This window comes from Coccinella septempunctata, chromosome 7 (assembly GCF_907165205.1).
Source record: "Coccinella septempunctata chromosome 7, icCocSept1.1, whole genome shotgun sequence".
NCBI classification, from domain to species: domain Eukaryota; kingdom Metazoa; phylum Arthropoda; class Insecta; order Coleoptera; family Coccinellidae; genus Coccinella; species Coccinella septempunctata.
The window spans coordinates 31,657,565-31,668,228 of record NC_058195.1 but is presented as its reverse complement, the minus strand read 5'-3'; positions in this window follow the sequence as shown (position 1 = coordinate 31,668,228).

Genomic DNA, 10,664 nt, shown 5'->3' with positions numbered 1-10,664 from the left:
AAAGTGGAATTTGTTCTTGATAAGTTTAACCAATTCAATCAGCATATTCAATTCACTATAGAAAAAGAATCAGATAGATCTGTTCCATTTTTGGATACGAAACTGATTAGATCGGATGATAATGTGATAAAGATAGATTGGTTTATGAAAGAGATGAGTTCTGGTAGGTACACTAATTACTTTTCTAACCATCCGACAAAACAGAAAATTAATTTAATTCTTGGGATGAAGAGACGAATACAGAGCATTTCACATCCGTCATTCATACAAAAAAATAAAGTAAAATTGATGAAATTGTTGTTGAGCAATGGCTATCCCCGACCACTCTTATGTAGACTTTCAAATAATACAACTCATGATCAGAATCGAGTGGTAAACAGTGAGGAGAATATGACTGAGGTCAGGTTTTCTTCTCTGCCCTTCATTAGGGGAATCACTTATCCGTTGATTAATTTACTTAGAACTGACAACATTAAAATAGCTGTGAGAAACGATTTCAGGGTTGGAAAATTGTTTAGTTCAGTCAAGGATAGGTTGGATGTTGGAAGAACGCGTGATGTGGTGTATAGTATACCCTGTATGTCATGTGAGGGTACTTATATTGGTCAGACGTCGCAACAATTAAAGAAACGTATTACACAACACAAAAGTGACATCAAAAATACGAAAAAGGTTTGTGCGCTTGCTGAGCACTGCAGATCCACTAAACATTGCATGGATTATAATTCCGCGAAAGTGTTAGAAATTGAACGAAATTTGAATAAACGGGTGTTTCTTGAAATGTATCACATTAAGAATTGTAAAAGTGCTCTTAATTATAGAAAAGATATAGATAATGTAAGTAACATTTATTCCTTTTTGTTTGACTATTCATATAGTAGGAAACGTAGTAGAGACGTAGGTTAGTGTTAAGATTTTAGATAAGAAGAAGAATGACACGCTATGTCAATGTTGTCTTTTGTTCTGTGTGCCTGTCAATTTTGTCCTGAAGGAAAATGGCATGTTCTGGAAGGAATTTTAGTGAGTTTTGTGTAGAGATTTAATTGTAGAGATATGAGAAATTGTAATTTATTGAAGATTCCCTTGTTGTTGGAGAGTTGTGACTTTTATACTCAATATTCAGTAAGTCTTGTGCTAGAAAAGGGAGATAATAGTACAATGTATTTTCTTGTCCTTATATTACAGAGTCCTGAGGAAGATTCCAAACGGAATCGAAACGTAGACGTAGAATAAATGTAGTATTGGAATAGTTGGCCCATATTATTAATCCGTTCAACCCTTTATCGTTCGAGTTTATATATACATATATATATATATATATATATATATATATATATATATATATATATATATATATATATATATATATATATATATATATATATATATATATGTATATATATATATATATAATATATATATATATATATATCCAGCATACTATGTTGCGTCCATACATTGTCTTTGGGCCATACACTATTGCGTCCTGAATAATACTGCGTCCGTATACCGGACGCAGCATTGTTTTTCAAAGTTTTCTCTGATATTTCGAGGGATACAACGACAGGGGTGGTCGCAAATCGTGAAGGACGTCGAGAGCTATCTTTGTAACAACTATAGATTTCATTCATCTTTTGATAAAAGAGTTATTCTATGTTGAAAAACATATCTCCAGACGCAGTAAAGTGCTTCTCATGAAACCTGAAGTATATTTTTAGTTCACGCAAATTCCGCTTCGGGGGCGCTTCAAATGATGAAAACTGATATACAGTCAATATACATCTTTCACACGACGCATAATGTTGCGTCCTAAATCTGGCAACTGTGTATACAAGTAAACCAAGTTGTATTTGCACAACTGAAATGATTTAGCTTCCTAGGCTCCAAGGTCATCCCGAAAGTCTGTTAGGTGAAGAATTGGATTCTGTCTCCAGAGCAATAGCAGGTCCGATTGAAGTGCCCTTATGGTGTTCTTTTGACTGATATTGTCATTATTATTTTTTCGAATGAAAAAAAATTATAACTCACGTGAATTTTATTCCACTTCAATTAGAAATCAAACGATAACACTTTTCAGAGAATTATCGTCTTTATAAATTGACATGAAAAGTATCGCTTTATCCGCTTATGCTTATGTCATCTCATTTAACTTGTGAATTAAAATTTTTTTATTCCACTGGATGAATAAACGTCAACTTCCCTTGTTGCTAGAGGCAAGTGTATTTGCCTCTTCATTTCCTTTAGTTTCCGAGGGACCAGAAACCTAGCTATAGAGTCATACGGTCATACAGAGCAGTTTTTGTTGATCGGTCGTCCTGTAGGCCATCTGGCATTTGTGAATTGGTGTATTCACCAGATTCTATGTTCTTATGTTGTTATCTACTACTTTCTTCATCGTCTTCGATAAAAACGATGTTGAATTAATTGTTCTTGAAGGTTGTGGGTCCCCATTTTGGTGTGAAGGGAACTTTTGTTCTTCTCCATTTTCTGTGTATATGACTCATTCTAAGCAGCTTGTGGTTATCTTCAGAAGATGAAGACGAATCTCTTCTAGGATTTTTCTTCACACTTCTGGTGATCTATATAGATTGAAGGTGTTCATTGCCCACTCCAAATATCGTCTTTTAAATATCCCAATCTTCCTTACGAGGATTCTTGGTCCATATTGCTGTATCGATTCTAGTTATGGGTTTACTACCTGTGAAGGTTGTTTTGGGAAAACTGAAAGATCGTTCCTGTTCTCCTTCGGTGAATTATCCGTCTGGCTTATTGAGCGATATTGTGGGGTTGATTACTCCTTTTGCCATGACCTTTTGTATTCTGACTGCTGTGGGATTAGAAGTGACATTACCACAAAAATTAAAAAGTTCTACAAATTATGTAAACTCTTGTATATAGGTAGTGTCCTTGTAATATATTAATTAATTGGACTGTCTGTCAAAGTGTATATCACAGAGATGCGAAATCTGATTGAATTTAGAAATAATCATATTGTACACAGATGACTGAAACAATATATTTGTTCTGGGCGTAGTAAGGTTGAACAAGCGTACGGGTCTAGAACTTGGGCGTCCTACATGAAATCCTACTCTAGCGAGTAGATGTGTACCATTCAAGGGTCCATGAAGGAACCTCAAACAAACAACGCCCTTCCTGACATCAAGCTTAACTGCACCGAATTTATTCAACAAAACAGCATGATCTTACTCGAAAAAACTTCTCTGAACAGCCTCCATTAGTCCGAGAGCTGTCAACGAAATTCGGCAAAAGTTTTGTACTGTCGCATAATTTAATATGATTTAGTATTGAAGGTGTACATAAGTCAGCACCCACTCTCAAGGTCGGGTAGTGGAACACCTAGCGGCGACGCGCTTTGATGTAGGTATATGAAATTACAACACACTCTACAAGTGTTTTGTAATGATTGAAAATTGTCACTAGTTCATAGAACAGAAAACTTGAAAAAGTGGTCAGATCTCATTTTAGTGAAACGCGGTGTGTCAGTACACCACATAAGTTGCTACCTTGACGATGTTGTTTCAAAAGAATTGTATTGGCTGAAACTGCATTTACTGCTCAAATATCATATATAATTTGTGAATAAAATATTCAGACCACATATCAATAGGAGAGAGGCAATCAGCAGTCACCCCAAAGTACGGATATTGTAATTTTATATTAATCAAAGAGCGTCGCCGTCAGATGTTCCACTACCTGACCTTTTAGCGTGGGTGCTGATTCATATACACCATCAAAACTAACTCATATTTAATTATGATCCATTACAAATCTTTTGCCGATTTTCGTCGCCAGCTCTCGGAATATATGTCATTGTGATGTGTATGGCAATCGTATATTGGGTTCCAAGCAATGCATCCAAACTCCAGTTTGCTCGTCACAAATGTATTGAACAGTAAAATCATGGTTTCCGGATCAGAAAATATCTGCAGAAAATACGCACGATGAATTCATACAATCTTGGCCTCGTACCAAGTCTTTTATCTCCGTTTTTTTGCTCAGGACGCTGCCATCAAGACTATAACTATACAGTAAATAGTTCTTTTTCCTGGTGTACGTCGCGGCATTGCACTCAAAAATGCTCAATGGTAGTTGATTTCTGCCACACCAAATCAAGAATGAGTCCACAAAGCACGCTGCAGGAAACGCAGTCTTCAATAGAGCCTATATCACCAAAGATTTTAAAATCGTCGGCATGAGCTCATGCACGAATAGGATTAATTGGATGCATCCTCACTTGTTCAAACTTCCGGGAGTGGATAACTGGAGTGGAAGGCATCTAAAATTCCCTGATCGACTTTTTGTTCCAGATCGTAATGCGAGAGGTTTGGCCAATTAGTTTCGAACTGTTGTAAGTTTTGCTTCAGATGGATCTTAATGGTGGATCAGTTCCTCTTCTGTTATTTTATATTCGATTATCCTATGGTCAGAGATTGATGGTTTGGTCACCATTTCCCAAGCTTTAACACTTCTTCTGGAAGCTGCATTGACCATTGTCATGTCCAGAACCCCTTTTCTTGCCCTAGTGACAGAACCAGGTGTTGTCCCCACGTTCTTGAGATAGTTCTTCATTCTGCCAGAGTTCTGCAGGCCAGAATAATCTCCAATTCAGTAACGTTATTAGTTCTCAGATCTAAAAATTCTTCAATCAGATTTACCATTCAAACTTTATGTCCTGGGTATGAAGCCCCCTGTTCGAACATTGATCCTTTGTATAATATTTTTCACTTTTCTGTTCTTCGTTCACTACCACATTATTTTTGGCAGCGAAGGGAATACAACACAAGAAATTCTTTGAGCTCTTTTTCTGGCAGAACTTTATCGAGCTTTATTGCGTGTATATACAAGCTTATGGCATATGCCAAGTTGTTGAAAAAGCCTAATTGCAATATATGCGAGCTTTATCATTCTCAAAAACTGCTTTGGTCTCTGGAGGTACAAATGAGAGCTTTGGTTATTTGTCTATGCCATAAACTTCTCTCAGATGGAAGTAAGGAATTCGCATTGTGTCTCTCTATATACCCTGATAAAGTATAAATTCTGCAAGCGGACAAGATGTGCATAAGAGTTTTCGTCGATCACGGCTAGCCCTGCAAGATGTTGAGGTGACCACTTGCATTATATTCTTCTGATACTACCTAGTATTCTAGTATCTAGTATCACTCCATCTTGATGAACAAATCCTCCCGTTTCCGACATCAGCTCAGGCGACTCCAGAAAAGCAGAAGATGATTTTTACAGCAAGTCATGGTCTTTCAATCTCTTGAAATATATAAAGTATATGTTTACTCATATGATATTCGAATGAAAACTACAGTTTTGCTTGTCTAATCTGGCTTTCTTATATCTTTTGTTCTGCTGGCGTGATAGATTTTCCTACTAGCTTAAGATCGATTCATATGTCGGATATAAGCTTCTCCAAAGCACTCCAGCTCTTTGACTTTGATTTTATTATGAGCTACTATTCCCTTGAGTGGGTCTTGACCTCTCAATAATCTTATTCCATTTCCCACTTTTGTGTATAACGTTGGTATTGCAAACTTTGAAACCCCTGTCTTCCTGCATTCGAGGAAATTATATCCTTTGTATCGAAGAGTTACAGTTACAGTTTGTTCGGCGCATCTGTGGAATCCCCCAGACCTGCTACCGCGACCAAAGCGGTCTATTGTGGTACACAAACAAGCTCAAAGAGCTAAACTTCTACCTCCAGTGCCATCTTCCAAAGGGAAGAGGTGATAACAGAGGAGGAGTAGTTCATGAGTTCCCCTAGAACCAGCCTGAGCGAACCTTGTCTGCCGCTGGGCAGTCACTGAGGATATGCTCAATGGTTTCGTCCTCCTATAAGCAAAGAGAGTCCTTGTATATCGAAGAGCTAGGATGTAGGCTACGATTCATATTCAAACTCTTCTATCGAACTCGAGAATTTCATTCGCCGTCCATTTAACTACCCTGAGAGAGTAGTTGACTCTCCAGACTGCCAAATTGTTCGTAGGATAAACGTAGGATAAACTAACAACTGTGCAGTTAATGCATTCCTAATTTAAGTTATCTCCAGAGCACCACTCTCTCACATTCATTTGTTATAAAAAAAACGAAAATGAAATATATCACGTTTTTAAAATTATTACATAATCACTAAAGCTCTTCTTGACAAGAAGACACTTAAAGAGTGTTTGAAACATTCTGAAATACGATTCCCCAAGTGAGCAGTCCACACACTAAGGATGATAGCCATCATAAATATAGAGGTGTTTTGAAATATGAAAGTTGTAATAACTGGAGCCAACGTTATAATACGATCACGTCATCGAGTTCGAATAATCCTACTGTACCAGATTCTAAAACATATGTGGCAACTACGCTGGACGCAACAACATGCTAGTGGTGAAAGATTGAATAAAATTCGGACGCAGCATTGTGCTACATATGAAAACAAAATATACGCCGGACGCACTAATGGTAGGACCATGAAAAGACGCAATAATGTGCGTATATCAACTTCTTTATTAATAAAGATATTTGAGATCTGAAACGACCAAACTACGTAATTTTTTGCGTAGATTAATATACTTCGATCAGATTCCACCTACGTAGCGTATTTCTGGGAGACGCAATACGGTTGCTTTTTGAAAGGACGCAATAAAGTATGCCAGATGTAAATATATATATATATATATATATATATATATATATATATATATATATATATATATATATATATATATATATATATATATATATATATATATATATATATATATATATATATATATATATATATATAAGTTTGATAATTTCCCAATATTCATACAAATATCACTTAGTTAAGGGGTGTAGGAAAAAGATCAAAATAATAATAATTTATTATGTTCTGTGTTCTAACCGCTTTTCTCTACACTCCTTGTTCGGAGGGCTGTCTGTTTTTACAATAGATATAATTTATGTATGCAATTCATTGCCGTTAGATGTTCTGCCCGTTTTATCGTTGCCCTGGATCAATGTAAACTTTTAAGATCTTTGTATCATCTTTGTAATTCGGTATGTTCAACTTGTTTTTTTCACTCCATGACTGTTGATGATTGTCCCCTTTTTTTTAGAGTCCTGAAGAAGACCCCAATCCGGGTCGAAACGTCGACCTATGAATTAAATTTCAATTTCAATAGTTATTTTGATCTTTTTATATATATATATATATATATATATATATATATATATATATATATATATATATATATATATATATATATATATATATATATATATATATATATATATATATATATATATATATATATATATATATATATATATATATATATATATATATATATATATATATATATATATATATATATATATATATATATATATATATATATATATATATATATATATATATATATATATATATATATATAGTTATAAAGTGTTAATACCACCTCCAAAATAGTAACTCGTTTAACGCTCTCACCTCATATATATCGCTGTCACCTCCGAAATCGGAGGTGACAACGTTTTGCCTTGTTTTTTAGCTTGTTAGATTCAGGAGGCTTCAGGGACATCAGGAGCATCCGTTGAACTTCTTTCATCTCAAGCTAACACTATAATTCTGAATTTGGCGAACTATTTCATTACCTATCTGAAAACAAATCGATTTGAGTCTTGTCCATAATAATATTGCTTCTCTCTATGGAAATGATCCATATAGATAATACTACCTATTAGAATAACGAATAATCAGTATTGTTACATTGCATATAATAAAATAAGCTGTTCAGAGAAAAAAAATTGTTGGATAAGAATATTCAGATGTTAATGGTGATGAATATTTAAGGGCGATGAGCCATTCCGAAAATTTTCATTTCAGAATCAAGAGAAAAAATGCTACAAATTTTACAATATCACAGAAATGAACAACGTCGGCTAAACCGAATGTTGGACATTGTTGTGTTATTTCAAATGGAACGCTCTTTATATTTTTCTTGAATCAGATTGCTCAATGATTTTGATTTGTTACTCAGAAACATGTCTTTTAATATCGATTATGTTTAAATATTAGATTTTCCCGAAAATTTGAAGGGCTTGTACCATCTCTCTGTTTTAAATATTTTAGTGATGTATCATAAAGAAAATTACAAATTATATCGAAACAAGTAAGATTTTATGAAGGATTCGCCAAAACAGATTTGCATTTTTCGATAGATCATACAGGATGTAAGGGAAAAAATAAACAATATTGACGTCTTTGGAAGGCCTTGAGTCAACATATTTTGAAAATGCAACCATATTTTTGTCAAGATATGATGAATCTTCAAAATGAAGTTAATAATATAGATACATACTCGGATACATATGATTGATATACAGATGATTGATTGGTAAATTCCCAAAAGCTATGATGAACAGCGGACACTATGATGGACGCATGATGAAAGGAGGAAGACAAAAGTTAATTTAAGTATTTTCGCATGCAGTTTTATTATTCAAAATAGATGATGATTCTTATAATTAACAAATCATGTGCAATTGAAATTTTTGTTTTGGTCTTCGAAAATAACACATATTGATTAAACTTCTACTATCTAAAATTGAAAGGTACATAGATAAATTATAGCTATATACAAGATATCCGTAAACAAATGCGAAGGAATAAAGGAGATGATTCCTTAATGAAAATAAGCGGGGGTAGTTCCTATAAATTTTTTTCCAAATCGACAGCCCTTCCAAGATACAGCCTTTGGAAGGCGATGACGAGTTTACAGTTTTTAATTTTTTTTACAGGTTCTAAAAACCACTGAGTCATAATTCTATACATATTATGAAGCACTGAGTAGATTGTTACCAGTTTCAACTTCGGCAAGCTCGTAGTTTAGGCGGTAAATTGCTATCGATTTTTTAATGTGTCTCTGCCATGAATTCAAAAATTTCTGTTAAAATGTTGAAATTTGAGTTATTATGCTATTGTCAATATTGTCATAGAAATGTACGAAACTAGCAGGTCAGGGGATCCAAGATTTCGGGCCGATTCACCCTAAAAAAAATAATAAAATGAATTTCGTGAATACCGAGGCTGAAAACCACTATTCTCCGCTATAAAAAATTAACATCATTCCAATAATATACCGACTTAATTAATGCTACGTTGCTATTATTATAAGGCCCGGTTGTTCCGAAATGTTTCGGATCATGAGGCTAATTGAATAAGTATCTTGTTCGTATCTTTTGTTGAACTTCATTATTCTAAATATTCTTCAATGAATGAAAATATAATATCAACACACATAATTTTTTGATTTATTCGTCATCTAATCATTAAATGAATCGTTTCTCGAAAAGTTTCGAGTCTTGAGGCAAATAGAATATTGAATTATTTACATCATTATTTGCCGAACTTCAAAGTTCTGAATGAATTAAAATCTAAACTTGACAATATACGAGATAATTTTCGCAAGAGTTTCAATGGAATCTGAAAATTTTCATCATTCTGGAGCATTCTGGACATCAATTATTCTCGAATCTTCCATGGAATAAATTCAATTTTATCCAATATAACACGCAAAACGAAATATTACTCGAACTGGGCATCTTGAGCAATTCGTTCCTAAAAAGCCCGAATCAGGTAGAAAAGTTTGAACCCTTTATATCAGCGTTAACACGTGTTTTGCAGTAAACAGATGTTGGGCTGAACGTTTCTCACAACAAGAAGAATTTGAATTTTCATATGACGGTACAAGGAGGTACAGGGTGTTTCACAAGTAAACAGAGAAATGAAAACCGTGAATAGAGGGCATTGAGCTGAGTTCAAAATCACCCCATATACAGGATGTCCCAAAACTAGTGGATCAAATGTCACACCACGATAGAGTAAACCAAATATTATCGAATGACAACATTAGTTCGACGAAAATGTACCGTTTCCAAAATAATCAGAACTTTATTAAAATACCTAAAGTTGCGATTTTCGAACTATTTTTCTCAATAACAGGGCCAGTTTGTGCAAAAGGAAATCGATATTAAATTATATTGAACTAAGATTATTGTTATATCTCCCCTAATTCAAATTATTTTAATTAGTTAATCGATAACCATAACCTGAGTAAAGGTAAATTAAAACAATTGTTTTTACTACATGATTTTTTATACTCAGAATAAACACGGGTGATAATATGGGAGAAAAACGCTATCCTCAATCACAAATTGGCCTTGTGATTGAAAAAATAGTTCGAAAATCGGCAACTTTAGGTTCATTTTCGCTCAACTGATGTTGGTGTCATTCGATAGTATTTGATCTACTCTATCGTGGTGTGACGTTTGATTTAATAGTTTTGGGGCACCCTATATATAAGTTTCTTCGGGGTTTCTTTAAATTTCTCGAATTTCCGTTTGGCTATAACTCCTGATATTCTCGATCGAGTCGACTGAAAATTTATATTTAGCCTTGAGTTGTTAATTTCATCGAAACATAGCATTAAAATTCGAAAAAAATCAGGACCGGGCTCAGTGAGCCTTTACTTCACTTCAAACTCATAAAAACACCGTGTATGTAGTTTTTTAATCATAATTTTAACTTTTTTGTTATCTGCATTATTATTGTCTCAAAATGAATTGATTTTTGGGTTGTCCCACCTGTTTATCATGTTCTAGAA